Source organism: Eurosta solidaginis, chromosome 5, assembly GCF_040869045.1.
Source record: "Eurosta solidaginis isolate ZX-2024a chromosome 5, ASM4086904v1, whole genome shotgun sequence".
Taxonomy (NCBI): domain Eukaryota; kingdom Metazoa; phylum Arthropoda; class Insecta; order Diptera; family Tephritidae; genus Eurosta; species Eurosta solidaginis.
Window position 1 is genome coordinate 256967895 of NC_090323.1, and position 16279 is coordinate 256984173.

Below are 16279 nucleotides of genomic sequence, written 5' to 3' on the forward strand. Positions count from 1 at the left end.
CTAGAAGTTGGGGTACCAAGTTCCTTAGTGCTCTTATAGTGGTATCAATGATTATGGTTTTATTGATTTATTTGAATTTTCCCCATTTTTTCCAAAAAGTTTTAAGATTCCTAGCGAACATAGTTTAGATCTAGCCAAACTTATTGAAACTGAAAAAATGTCTTTGACTATAACTTATGTCCATGTGCGTATGTCAAAAAACCACATCAGTACACGAAAGAAGTCACAGTCAACTACCAACCACCCTACTTCATTTACAAAATCAACTCACGTAATACTTTTATGACGAAATGAAACCATATACTTTCACCTATGTGAAACGAGTTGTCCATTCACCTTAATATAGATTTATTTTAAGTATATTTTTTTAAGAAAAAATAACATAAACATTAATCTAAATGTGGGATGCAAACGAAAAAACATGACAGAGATTTGGCAGCTGTTTTCCCCTTACCACAACACAACACATACATAATTTTAAAATACAAAAAAAAAAAAAAAATATAAAAAATAAATAGTAGCTCACAATAAGCTGAAAATAACGTTGCAATCGAACAAAAAAATAGGTTACAAATGCAACCAACTAAAAAAATTGAAATTTATCCAAATCCATATAACACATGATGATATATGTTCCATAAAAGTAAAAAAAAAATTTAAGTAAAATAAAAATTTAATGCATTCAATGTGCATAAGCTTAAAAACATACAAAAATATCTATGTACCGATTTTGATATCAGTGACGCTTTTACTTTCTGTGCACTTTGCCAGATTTTGTTTAATTTTTTCCACAAAGTGATCTCATCTCAGTGACACACATGGGCCTAAAAACAACAAAAAACGAACACAGTTTTTCACTTGAATGAATAAAAATTGAAATAAAAAAGTATCATTTCAATTACCTAAATTGTTCTACTTTTATATATTAGGTAGTTATGTATTTGTGCAACAAATTTGGTTTGACTGCGCCAACATCAACAAATTGCTGGTTGCTGCTACTTACTCAGCTGCGGCTAGCGGGGCAACATATTTGGCCTCACCTTGTAATGGTCTTACGACCGATTTTAAGCTTATGATTCCAACAAATTTACGGAACGTTAAAACTGTAAGGAGTGTCTGTTGTCATTCATCATTGCCATATTGAGAGTGCTTGAGAATATGAGGGTCGTTCCATTACTTAAAAAACGAAAACAAAAAAGTTTGCCAGAGACGTTTTTTAAATACTAGAATGAAGGATTTATAAACTTTTGCTTTCGAAGAAAGGAGTATTTGTATAAAGTATTTCCTAACTAAAGTGGGTACTCAAAATTAATGGTTAATGAATCTCTCAAGAGAATTTTCAGTTGTTGGAAGCACTTTCATGTTTCACTTAAGAAACTAAAACAGCAACAATTATTACTATTAATTATCACTATTTGCCTCTGATTCAGACATGTGGTAAGAGATCCGTTCTTGTCGAGGAGGAGAATGGTGTAACGTTTCCTATTTTAAAATTTTTGTTTGTTCTGATTTCGTTTAGTAGTAAGTAATATCTTATCGTTGCATTTTCAAAAACAACTACACTCAAAAAACGAGTTGCCCAGAACCACAAATATGGGAACGAGCATTTTCCCTCCAACTGGTTCAACATTAAACAAAAACAAGTAAGGACAGACTGTCTTCAGCTGTGCCGAAGACTTCATACCTTTCATGAATGGGACTGAACAATAATCTTATCCCATTCGTAATCTCCAAATAATGCGCTGATAAGATAAGAAATATATAGTGAACAGATGTACATACCTAAACGATTTTAAGATAAATATAAAAAAAATGGCAAAAAACCCCCTTATCTGAACGATCGGTTGTATGGGATATATATTATATATAGCTCCGATCGAAATGATTTTCACAGGAAATCTTCTATGATATTGTGACGAATATTAGCAGCACTAAGGGATACTATCATCTCTAAGCCGATGCTAAGCAGTGACTTGTATGCACATCAATAAATCAATCATTATGTCTACACATATGTACGTACACGCAGCGGAGAAGCAACGCACAACCACATGGTGTCAGAAGAGGAATTGTTGAATAAATTCCGAAGATTGCGAATACAACTTGGACATGGCAAAGTTGAGTGAATTGAGGATCCAGAAACTGAAGAAGGAGTTGGAGGGCCGTGGATTGAATACAACGGCAATACACTCGAACTTCAGGCACGACTACGAGAGGCAATGGAGTTGGAAGGTATTAATGTGGACGGGTATGTATTTTATCCTGATGTAGAAGAATCAACCACAAAAATTGAAGAGAAAAACGAAACATCGCAGATAGTTACCAGCACAGACTTGAACATGATTTTGGCTGCAATATCTGCTCAAACATCGACAGTGTAATCTCAACTTGAAGAACAAAAGACAAATATAACATCTCAACTGGGAGAACAGAAGACATATATGGAATCGCAGGAGACACGCATAACGTCCAAGATTGAAGCACAAGAAACGCGTATTTCAGAAATGTCGACACAGATAACAGCCAAGATTGAAGTACAGGAAACACAAATTTCATCACAACTGGAAGAACAAAGGACATATACGGCAACTCAACTGAAAGAACAAGAGACACGCATAACAGAACAACTAGAAGCACAAGACGCGCGTATATCATCAAAACTCGAAGCGCGCATGGACGAAAAAATAATGCAGTTTGAAGAAAAATTCGAGGCAGAGGTGGATGCTTTGAGAGGTCGTAAACAGGAATTGCAACTTAATCGCCCGGCTGCTCTACGAAGTTAAAAACTCCATCTTTTGACGGTTCTGTTCCTTTCCAGGTCTGTAAGCTACAGTTTGAGAAGACCGCAGCAGTGAACAACTGGAATGCTGAAGATAAAGTTGCTGCACTGTTCATGGCATTGAAAAGGCCTGCAGCTGAGATCTTTCAAACCATTCCAGAGGGCGAATGGAACTGTTGTGAAGCTTTGATCGGCGCTCTTGAGAGACGATAGGGAACCGAGCATAGGAGACAGATATACCAAATGGAGTTACTGAACCTCTTCCAGAGGTCTGGTGAAACATTGCAAGAGTTTGCGTCGGATGTTGAAAGGCTGGCACATTTAGCGAATGCGGACGCACCCGTGGAATATACCGAAAGGGTAAAAATCCAGAGCTTTATTAATAGAATACGGGATATCGAAACGAAGCGAGCAACATACGCAAACCCAAAACCTACATTCACAGAAACGGTATCACATGCTCTGATTCAGGAAACAGCATCGCTTCCGTGTAAGCCAGGGTTTAAAGCACGCCGTTTTGAGGTGGAAAGGCCCGACTGGGTGAACACAATATTGGAGGCGCTGAAAGGATGGCAAAAGCGGAGTGAAAGAGTTATCAAATGCTTCAAATGCGGGAAGCCCGGTCACATTGCCCGTCATTGCGATCTTGATCCTAGTGGTTTCAACAGCATGGGTTGTCTTAATAATAAAGCTGGAATGGATTAGCAAGAGCGATTAAGATGTAGAGATCGAGAGCTAGATCCAGTTATTGAATGTCCTGTGATATCTGTGTCACAAATTGGTAGAAAATCGAGCAGTCTTACCGTCAGAGGGAATGTGGATGGCAAAGAACGTGTACTGACTGTAGATACGGGCGCATCTCATTCCTTAATCCGATCTGACTTGGTCAACAGGAGAGTAAAACCGTTACCTGGAGCAAGGTTGCGTACGGTCACTGGCGAGTATAACCAAGGCCAGGGAGAAGTGATATGTGAAGTCTTAATTGAAAGGGTCACAGTTCTACACAAGTTTGTTGTGGCGGAGATCGTTGATGAAGTCATACTGGGAGTGGACTTCTTGGTTGACCATCACATCAAGATCGATATGCAGAGAAGGGTGATGCGTTATGAGAACCAAGATGTGCCACTTAACTTCAGTTTGGAAAAAGGGTTCAGCAGTAATCGAGTGCTGGTGAAAGAGATTCGACAAAAACCACAAAAGTCAAAGGCAGCAAATCGGGCAAGGGTTGATGGAACGAATGGGCCAAAGAAATCAAAACCAAAGGTACCTGCGAGAAGAACACTGGCATTTACAAACCCTAATGGACGCACTAAAACGACTGAAAGAATTTTCCAGAAAGAATGCAAGGGTGGTTTCAAGCCAGCGCGCACTACTGTTGTGAAACGTCAAGACGATACTGATGATGCAAAGTCAATCCGTCAAGATCAAGCTCTGCGAAGTAGTTCTTCATTGGCCAAACAACAGAGCGCGAGGGAACGATCCAGGATAATGAGTAGTAAGATGAAACGCAGGTACGATGAAAACAATAATTCTGAAGGTTTCTTGGAGGGAGAATTGGTACTGTTATACAACCCTCACCGGCAGAAAGGTGTTCCATCCAAATTTCGGTTGGGAAGGCCCGTACAAAGTTGTGAAGAAGATCAGTGACACCATCTACCGCATACAAACCATTGGGAAACCACGAAGTGGAAGAGTGGTACATTTAGAGATGCTAGCGGCGTTTAGATCAGGAAATTTGTCTGATCGGGACGATCAGACTTAGGTGGAGGGCAGTGTGACGAATATTAGCAGCACTAAGGGATACTATCATCTCTAAGTCTAAGCAGTTACTCATATCCACATCAATAAATCAATCATTATGTCTACACATATGTACGTACACGCAGCGGAGAAGCAACTCACAACCACATGCATATATCTGAGATACTCCCGAAAGTATGCAATGGTTGTGCAAATATCGCTCACACATAAATGCGCATGGGGTATGAGAGAAGCTATAAAATCATGTATCTGTAGTTACAGCTGAGTAATTTTATAGCTGATAACTAACTAGTAAGTTCTGGAAATGGAAGCGCCTAGAAATATGTCAACGAGAAAACCGCACAGTATAAAAGCAGCAACAGTAGAGGCGCGACAGTCAGTTTGATTTAAGACGCTATCTGGCGAGCAATGGAAGTGTTATTTTGAAAGTAGTCTAATAAAGACCATTTTGCATTATCGAATATTGGAGTTATTTATTCAACAGTTTAGTGATTCGAACGTTAGCAGAAGGCTGCAAATAAGCGGAATTGCACTAAAATCGTTACAATATGTTAGAATATATATCACCAAGGTTCACGTTTTTATATTGGAAACTAAGGGAGAAATGGCCAAAAATCTTTCTATCTGAACGATCGGTTGTATGGGATAGGTATATACTATATACATATAGCTCCGACAAAGTGATTTTTTCAGGATATCTTCTATGATATATTAGAATATATATCACCGAGTTTCACGTTTATACTTTCTAAATTGCGGCAGGAATGACCAAAATCGTCTTATCTGAACGATCGGTTGTATGGGAGATATACGTTATAGCGGTCCGATCCTACCGGATCCGACAAATGTCTAATATAATACAAAAATACATCCTTGTGCCAAATTTCATTGAGATATCTCAAAATTTGAGGGTCTAATTTGCGTTCAAATAGACAGACGGACGGACAGACGGACATGGCTATATCAACTCAGTTCGTCGCCCTGATCAATTCGGTATACTTAATGGTGAGTCTATCTTCTATATTTCTCAACGTTACAAACATCGTACCAAAGTTAATATACCATTTCATGTTCATGAAAAGTATAAAAATACATCTTTCTTCGCTGCTGATCAACGATGCGATGATTCGTCGGGAAATTTCCTTGCTGCGATTTCCGTAGTTCTAATATTAAAGTAAATCCAAAGTAATCTAAGCCGCTGCATGATGTGGTTGTTGTTGTTTTAACGATTCATAAACTCCCCGAAAGTTTCCGAATGTGCTATTTGTATTGATGGTTCCTGGTGGGTCTAACTCCGGTACGATCTCTTAAATAGTGTCATTATGGTATTATCCCAACTATCTCGGGAACGATTAGATATGACCACTTTGAACCTCTAGGCCATTCCATTCCCCATCAAATTGGCGTCGCAATTGCCTCGCCCACTAAATATATGTATGATACATTCATATTTGTACCAGGATTCGCCTCGAGTAGGTAAAGTCGCTAATTGGATTGGAGAAGCTACGAAACTATAAAGCTTTTCATTGCGCTTAACAACCCCTGAATCCCTAAGCCGTTGCGTATGTTTTACTATGCCTACTTCTCCGCGTTTGCCTTACATTCTTTGATCTGGCTATTCTTTTTACTTTTCTTCTTCCATCTTTGCCACGTTCTTTTCCATTCTCCAACGAGCTTCCCTTTTCCCTCTTTTTATTTCCTTCCCCTATCTCCCTTTCTCCATCACTTCAACTGCACTTCTCTTCTGCTGCTTCTCCATTTTATTTGTCCTTCCTCTCTCATCGTCTCTTCTCTATTTCTGCTCTCGGCCATTACCTCCCATCTCGCCCTCATCGCTCTCCGATTTCCTGCCGCTGGACACTTTTTCCCTCTTCCTGGCTCCCTCTCCTCCCTTGCACTCCTTTCCTTTCTAGATCCCTGTTCCACTTCATCGTAGTATTCCTTTTCAGTATCTTCTCCCTTTCTATTCTTGCACTCCGACTTCTCCTCTATCCCTTTCGTTCTCTGCCACCCACTCTCCTCTGCCTCTCCCTACTTTTTGTCTTCCAAATATCACATTCCTTTTCTCCTCGTCCACTTTCACTCTTCTCCCACCTTCCTTTACTTTTCCTTCCCCTATTTCTTGTCCTTCTCTTCGGCAAATAACAGTTATTAACTATTAACCTAGCAAAATCCTACCTATGTTCCAAATATTAGCAAGTGGGTCAATAAATAAATTTTTTTGGAATATTTAGGTTCTTGAAATTGCGTGATAAAAATATGCATAAAAAATTCATCCGCGGCCGCCAGGGTGTGGTGGTGGCATGCAGTGATTTGGCAAACCCTTCGAGTGTTTTTCTGCTATGAAAAGCTTTCCAGTGAAAATTCATTTACCCTGCAGCTGCGGTTCGGAGTCGGCATAAAACATGTAAGTTCCTCCCCGCTTACTGAAAGAGAAGCTCGGTCGAAATCTTCTCGCAGTTAAACCCGTCTTGTCGATAAAAAATCAGACCAATTCTAAACGAAAATTCCGTGCGAGTTTTTTCCCTTCTCCCATTCCTCGTATTCTAAATAAAAATTCATTGTGAGTTTTTTCACTTCTCCCTTTCCTCCTATTCTGAACAATGTTCGAAAAAGCGGAAACCGGTTATGGGAGAAAAGTAGGTATTATGAATGTGAGGGAGAGGGAGATTTCTCTACCATTTCATAGGAGTTTTTTCACTAGTTAAATTAAAGGGAATGCATCAAAATAGTTAAAGGAAATTGGTTGTTTTAAGAAAGAACCCTTATTTGTACAAACTTGTTCTAAAATATGTATTTACATTCTACCACAATATTTATTTTAAGTCGAAAAGTATATCATAAGCAACGGTAGAGCTCTTGGTATACATATTTGATGCAGCCATCCAGAAATTGTGCAAGGATTTTTTAATAAGGCTTAAATAGATTTTGGCATATGAAGAAGTAGGAATTCAACTCAACTTGGCCGCCAGAAAATTGCTTTGCTGAACGAAAGCAGGCAACTCCGGCAGATTTGTATTATGCGGCCGTCTTCTTCTTATGTTCCGCTGTTGATATTGCTGTGGCACCAATTCATTACTAATTTCAGTGAATACCACATGAAATGCAATTAATACTGTGCATTGTTTATATTTTATTTCTTAATTTCCAAAAAATTTGCAACAATAATTAAACTTTTCAATCTTTTAAACAAAATAAGAAATGTGTAACGAAATTTCAATTGACAAAACAGCTGACTTCGAAAATTCGAAATTCCTGTTCCCCAATTATTGTTCTCCCTAGGAGAACAGAATTGGAGGAATTTTTCCGCGGGAATAAAAAAATCCGCGAGAACAAAATTCCGCGAGAATATTTAGAATTGGTCTGAATGTTTTCCGGACAAATAGCCATTTCCAAAGTATAAAGCTCTACAAACAATTTACTGTTGATACAAGTTTATAGGAAGTTACAGAATTTCAAATTTATATATATTATTGAGGAAATGCTGGGAAATTGAAACTATCTGGCTACTTATCACAAGATAATCTTGCTTACTTTAAAGAAATATATAACTACATAGAGCACATAAACAACAACATCTAATGGTCGCATCCGGAAACTTTGAGGATATCACTAAGTATCAAATATCATGTACGAAGTACGAAATGCGATTGAAAACTAAACCCGCCAATTACACTGAAAATAAGTGCACTCATTTATAAAAGTTACAAACTAACAAGCCAACATATACAAATACAAATTTACTGCTAATAATATAGAGCAAGCAGTTTTGGAAAGCTTTTTGCACTGAGTGCAGTTACATACTTTGTGGCGCTGATTTCCGTTTGTTAATTCTAATTGCATGACAGCCCAACCGAAATGTGGACGGGTAGTTGCAATGCCCATTGATTATGAACTGCCCCTGGCGCACTGTTCATTCACTCTGATGGTCAAACTTTATTTTTATATGAATGTTTGACTGTGGCACAGCTTAACAAGCAGCAGCCAATTGCTGTTATGCGTACTTACCTATGTCAATAAAAACCAAAAATAATATTTACACGAAAATCGTTTAATTTTTATAGTTTGTGCAGCGTACTCCTACTGTTCGTCGTTCATTAATTTTTCGATTGATTATTGATTTAATTGATTGATATGCATACAAATTTGACATGCGGGCAGTACCAACGTTTTACGTACGTATAGAATTTTTACTCGATTTTTCCTCAAATTTTACATAGTTTTTATATAATCACTAAAATCAATTGTGAAAAATATCAAAGGTGAGATAGAACGAGTTTGATTTAAATTTTTAAATATTATATGTAACAAGTAAGGAAGGCTAAGTTCGGGTGTAAACGAACATTACATACTCAGCTGAGACCTTTGGAGGCAAAATAAGGGAAACTCAGTATATGTGAAGGCGTTTTCTAGATATCGACCCATTTTACAAAGTTTTTTTTAAAGTTATATTTTGCGTCAATAAAACAATACAATTGCCATGTTTCATCCCTTTTTTCATATTTGGTACATAATTATGGCATTTTTTTCATTTTTCGTAATTTTCGATATCGAAAAAGTGGGCGTGTCATAGTCGGATTTCGGCCATTTTTTATACCAAAGTAAAGTGAGTTCAGATAAGTACGTGAACTAGGTTTAGTAAAGATATATCGATTTTTGTTCAAGTTATCGTGTTAACGGCCGAGCGGAAGGACAGACGGTCGACTGTGTATAAAAACTGGGCGTGACTTCAACCGATTTCGCCCATTTTCACAGAAAACAGTTATCGTCATAAAATCTATGCACCTACCAAATTTCAGAAGGATTGGTAAATGTTTGTTCGACTTATGGCCTTAAAAGTATTCTAGACGAATTAAATGAAAAAGAGCGGAGCCACGCCCATTTTGAAATTTTCTTTTATGTTTGTATTTTGTTGCACCATATCATTACTGGAGTTGAATGTTGACATAATTTACTTATATACTGTAAAGATATTAAATTGTTTGTTAAAATTTGACTTAAAAAAAATTTTTTTTTTAAGTGGTTGTGTTCGTCATCCGATTTTGCTAATTTTTATTTAGCACACATATAGTAGCAGGAGTAACGTGCCTGCCAAATTTCATCATGATATCTTCAACGACTGCCAAATTACAGCTTGCATAACTTTTAATTACCTTCCTTTAAAAGTGGGCGATGCCACGCCCATTGTCCAAAATTTTACTAATTTTCTATTTTTCGTGGTTGTGGCCCGATTTCGTTCATTTTAAATAGCGATCTGAGATGAGCGCCCAGGAACCTACATACCAAATTTCATCAAGATACCTCAAAATTTACTCAAGTTAGTGTTTACGGACGGACGGACGGACGGACATGGCTAAATGAAATTGATATATAGAAGTCTATATATATCTCGATTAGTTTATACCGTTACGGATTACCGTTATGCGAACAAAGTTAATATACTCTGTGAGCTCTGCTCAGCTGAGTATAAAAATTAAAATATGTGTATGTGTTAAAGGCATTCAAAGGGGTTTCAAGGGGTTGATAAGCGCAATTCAGAGCTTCCGCAACCTTATTGTCAACCTCACCTGCGAGAGGTGAATCCTGTTACAAATATGAATAATTGTAACGAATTTAGTGCAATTCCGCTTATTCCAAATCTTCTACTAACGTTCGAATCACTAAACTGTTAAATAAATAACTCCACTATTCAATAATGCAAAATGGCCTTTGTTAAAGTACTTCACAATAACACTTATACTTCGGAACTGATAGCTTGCGTAAATCAAACTGGTTGTCGTGCCTCAATTGTTGCTGCTTTTTATACTGTTTGGTTTCCTCGTTGACATATTTCTAGGCGCTTCTATTTCTAGAATTTACGAGTTAGTTATCAGCTATAAAATTTCCAACTACAACTACGTTTATAGCTCCTCATATGCGCGTGTATATGTGAGTGATACTTGCACAAATGATTGCATACTTTCGGGAGTATCTCAGATATATGCATGTGTTTGTGCGTTACTCTCCGCTGCTCGTACGTACATATGTGTAGACATAATGATTGATTCGTTTATGTAGATACAAGTGACTGCTTACTCTATTGTTGTTGTGGCTTTATTTGCTTAGCATCAAATTAGTGATGTCAGTATCACTTAGTGTCACTAATATTCGTCACAGTACCATACATATATTTAACAGCCGAGGCTCTAGCGACCCCAAGTTCCTCATGGAACTAGGGGGTGGAGATCGGGCTGGCCTAGAAGGTTCAATGAGGTCAAACTAAATCGTTCCCGAGATGATCGGGCTATTACCTTATTGGTGCTTTTCACTATATCCGGCAAATGACCATCAATATTGATAACACTCCCCAAAATCTTCTGGGAGTGTCTTTATAGCTACAACAACAACAACAGAGTCCAAAGTTTTTAATCGATGTTGACGAAATTTTAAAAACAGATTCATGTTTTTGTAAAAGTGGGTAGGTTTTTCGGAATTATGAAATGAGATCGTCTTTCATGGTACCGAAGATATAGACGTTGCCTTTCCCCTGAGTTCAAATGGATTCCAAAATATATTCCACCAACGAATTCAGTTACATTCATTCGAGTTAAAAAAATGTTATATATGTGACCCGGCCTATGAAAAGGTGGCTTATGACTCAAAAAAAATTACTACTACTAAGAAACTGAAGAAATGCATTGTTTATCTTTAACAGCTGTTTCTCGCAATTTCTTTTTTGAGTCATATGCCACCTTTTCATAGGCCGGGTCACATATGTATATATTTTTACTAGCCATGACAAAGCTATGCATTTTTTTAAAATGATTTACCAGTGTAAAAAAGGGGGCGCTTCAATACTACAGTTGTAACTAGTACTTAGATTAAAAGTCAAAACCGAAGCCAATTCCGAAACCGGTTGGCTACTTAGAAATTTGTCATGGAAATATGAACGGTTTGTTAACCATAAGATTTCGGATTGACAATTTATCAATTTGTTATCGATTTTTGACGGAAAAGTTATCGGCTGTTTATCGAAGCTTTCAAAGAGATCGATAAGTTATCGGAGTGTAACGAATTTGTTATCGGTGTGATCGATTTGTTATCAAAAAGATGTAGATTTTTTGTCAAAAAGTAATCGATTCTTTATCGATTTGCTATCGAAAAGTTGCCTAGGCTCTAGTTTCCTCCTCTTCGCTTTTCGTTTGTCACTTATTTGAAATAAGATGGGTAAAGTTCTAACGCTTCCCTAAAAACTGACTTTATTATTAAAATGTATAGGACTTAAGCTGGTATAGCTCTCGACAGATGTTTGTTTCCCTTTATTATTTTATTTTGAATGTAGTTTTGTAAGCTTTTGCTGAAATGATCTCTAAAACAATCCAAAAATGTAACCGGTTTAGTCCAAAATTGATCCCGGAAATAATCGGGAAATGGAACTGCAACTGTCTTGAGGCAAGTCTCTAAAAATTCCAAAAAACTCCCGATAATGATCAAGAAATAATCCCGAAAGGAACCTTTAATAGTTTCGAATCGGTGCTGACATGTTCTTGGAATGGATTTGAAATGTTCTCAAAACGGCTCGAAAGTAATCCAGAAAAATTCCTGAAACTATCGCATTGGCTTTGGGTTGACCGCTGATCCATGAATATTCTCGATATATTCCGAAAACAGTTTCGCAATTATCCCTAAGTGGTTCTGAAGTGATCAAGGAATAGTCCCGAAAAATGCCGAGGTAATTCCTAATAAAATCTTGATCTTGAAATAACCCCGAAAAAAACCTGCAATAGTCCCTAATAAGGGGCCCTTAAGAGATTTCAAAAGGGTCCGTGAGAGTTTCCGAAATACTTCTGAAATTATCAAGAAACGAAACGGTCCTGGAATGGTCCCGAATGTCCCGAAAACTATCTCGTATGAAATGACTGCCTTTTTAAACTATTTTCAAATACGCTATATATTATTAAATCAATTCTTAATCCGATTAAGAATAATTAAATTATTGCTTTCAAAAATTTTCAACGGTCTCATGATAAAAGCCAATCAAATCGAAGATTAACAAGTAAGGAAGGCTAAGTTCGGGTGTAACCGAACATTACATACTCAGCTGAGAGCTTTGGAGACAAAATAAGGGAAAATCACCATTTAGCAAAATTAACCTAGGGTAACCCTGGAATGTGTTTGTATGACATGGGTTTCAAATGGAAGGTATTAAAGAGTATTTTAAAAGGGAGTGGGCCATAGTTCTATAGGTGGACGCCATTTCAGGATATCGCCATAAAGGTGGACCAGGGGTGACTCTAGAATATGTGTTGCACGATATGGCTATCAAATGAAAGGTGTTAATGAGTATTTTAAAAGGGAGTGGGCCTTAGTGCTATAGGTGGACGCCTTTTCGAGATATCGCCATAAAGGTGGACCAGGGGTGACTCTAGAATGTGTTTGTACGATATGGGTATCAAATGAAAGGTGTTAATGATTATTTAAAACGTAGTGGGCCTTAGTCCTATAGGTGGACGCGTTTTTGAGACATCGCCATAAGGGTGGACCAGGGGTGACTCTAGAATGTGTTTGTACGATATGGATATCAAATTAAAGGTATTAATGAGGGTTTTAAAAGGGAGTGGGTAGTAGGTGTCACCCATTTTACAAAGTTTTTTCTAAAGTTATATTTTGCGTCAATAAACCAAGCCAATTACAATGTTTCATCTCTTTTTTCATATTTGGTATAGAATTATGAAATTTTTTTAATTTTTCGTAATTTTCGATATCGAAAAAGTGGGCGTGGTCATAGTCGGATTTCGGCCATTTTTTATACCAAGATAAAGTGAGTTCAGATAAGTACGTGAACTAAGTTTAGTAAAGATATGTCGATTTGTGCTCAAGTTATCGTGTAAACGGTCGAGCGGAAGGACCGACGGACGACTGTGTATAAAAACTGGGCGTGGCTTCAACCGATTTCGCTCATTTTCACAGAAAACAGTTAACATCATAAAATCTATGCCCCTACCAAATTTCAAAAGGATTGGTAAATTTTTGTTCGATTTATGGCATTAAAAGTATTCTAGACGAATTAAATGAAAAAGGGCGGAGCCACGCCCATTTTGAAATGTTCTTTTAGTTTTGTATTTTGTTGCACCATATCATTACTGGAGTCGAATGTTGAGATAATTTACTTATATACTGTAAATATATTAAATTTTTTGTTAAAATTTGACTTTTAAAGAATTTTTTTTTAAAGTGGGCGTGTTCGTAATCCGATTTTGCTAATTTTTCCTTAGCACACATATAGTAATAGGAGTAACGTTCCTGCCAAATTTCATCATGATATCTTCAACGACTGCCAAATTACAGCTTGCAAAACTTTGCAATTACCTTCTTTTAAAAGTGGGCGGTGCCACGCCTATTGTCCAATATTTTACTAATTTTCTATTCTGTGTCATAAAGTCAACCCACCTACCAAGTTTCATCGCTTTAGCCGTCTTTGGTAATGAATTATCGCACTTTTTCGGTTTTTCGAAATTTTCGATATCGAAAAAGTGGGCGTGGTTATGGTCCGATTTCGTTCATTTTAAATAGCGATCTGAGATGGGTGCCCATGAACCTACATACCAAATTTTATCAAGATACCTAAAAATTTACTCAAGTTATCGTGTTTACGGACGGACGGACATGGCTAAATGAATTTCTTTTTTCGCCCAGATCATTTTGACATATAGAAGTTTATATCTATCTCGATTACTTTATGCCGTTACGGATTACCGTTATGCGAACAAAGTTAATATACTCTGTGAGCTCTGCTCAGCTGAGTATAAAAATGCTTTCAAATAATAAAGAAAGAAATATTTTACCTCAGTAAAAAAATATTCTTTTTTATGATCATATAGTCACTATCTCATTTGTGTTCTAAACTAAGAGCGAATCTATTTGTATGGCAATTAAATATTTTTCTAGACATTCAAATAATTAATAGCAAATAATAACTTTTATGTGAATACTTTCAGAAACTATTTGAGCTTTTAGCAGTTTATAAAACGAATTTGTTTTTTTACTTTTGCTATAAAATTGTAATCCTATATTTCATTAATCTACTTATATTCTGGTCATATAAACACAGCAGGGAGTATGCGAATGGACATGATAAATAAGAGCAGAATCATAAAAGAGTAAATAAGTAGAATGTGTTGAAACAAAAATATTTGTAATAATGAAAGATTTGGGCGGACGATGCCATGTAGTGAATTGAGTTTGGCGATCAACGAAATGCAAGAAGTGATACCAAGCCGATAGATTTTTTTTTTTGAATCTTAGGAGGTATTTGGTACTGGTACTTTACGCGCGGCTTTATCCGCACGAAAATAAAAACTTAAAATTTTGGAAAAACTACAAATCCAAAATATATTGAATCTCGATTTATGCCAAGGCCTATTTACTGAATATTATTAGCGAAGATGGAATATGCTTTACAACGATTAAGAAAAAAACGGAAATAGTCCCGAAATAGTTCCGGTAGAGTACTAAAACAATCCTGAAATGGTCCCGAAAACAATTTGGAAATAGTCCGAATATAGTCATGAAATAATCCGGAGATAGTTCCGAAAAAACCTAGTTGTGTGTGGAAATTACCTTGTTGTTAAAGAACTATCCCGAAAGCCGTCGTGAACTTTTCCAGGAATAATCCCAAAAAAAATCGCGAAATTAGTCCGAAACAGCCTGAAAATCTTCCTTAAAACCTTTCCGATATAGTCCCAAAGTGACCCCGTAATAATCCTTAAGTCGATCTAGCAATAGTTACAAAATGGTATCGATAAAAAAACGAAACGATCCAAAATTGTTGCGTAACAGTCTGGACACAAAACTGAAAATTGCTAAACCTGTTTGAAAGAGGTCAGACATGGCATCGAAATGGTCCTTAATCTATCCCCAAATAATGCCTAAAACAATTCAGAAATAGTCCGAAAATCATCCAGTTCCGAAATAGTTCCGTAAAGGCTCTTGAAAAACTATCAATATAGTTACGAAATGATCCCGAAACGGCTACACATAGTTCCAAATTAGTGCAGAAATGGCACCGAAACGAATTCCAAAAAATTCCTGTAATTCCATCGAAGAAGTTAGGAAATGTTCCCGAAAAAGTCTCAAAATGATTCCCGACATCCATCCCGAATCTATCATCAAATAGTCAATAGACAATTCTGAAATTATCCCAAAGTAGTTCAAATTATCTTGAAGATAATTCTTAAAACAGAGTTAAAAGTGTTACGAAATGATCCCAAATAAATTCCGAAATAGTGCAACACAGTCCTGAAATAAGACCGAAAAAAGCTCAGAAACCTTTCCGAAAAAGTCCCGATACCAAGACAGTCCCGAAATGATCCTGTAAGCAATGCCGAAATTACTCCCTAATTTCTCAGAAAATTACATAAAATGTTACCTAAAAAGTGCCGAAGTGATTTAAAAGTAATCCCGAAAATAATCCCAAAATTATTGGGAGATAGTACCGAAATCTTAACGAAACGAGCACATGCTGGAACCTGGAAAAGTCGAAATTGAACCCTCAACATATGACGATCAGCAGCTATTACACTATGTATCTCGGAAACTTGGCCACGCCAACCTTTTACCATCAATTGTTATGTTAATAAAATTACAAATGGTTATTGGCACGCATTTTATTTTTTTATCGTTGTTTCGGATTTAGCCAGTACTGCTGGCACATTAAAAACTGCAGCACAATACGTTGACCCGTAACAACAGCTGCGCATA

At 36.9% G+C, this 16279-nt stretch overlaps 1 protein-coding gene across 9 annotated transcripts in view; it reads left to right on the forward strand.

Moving 5' to 3' along the window:
* Window positions 1–16279, forward strand: part of Lasp (LIM and SH3 domain protein Lasp) — a 147130-nt gene that overhangs the window by 98509 nt on the left and 32342 nt on the right. The window lies entirely within an intron of this gene.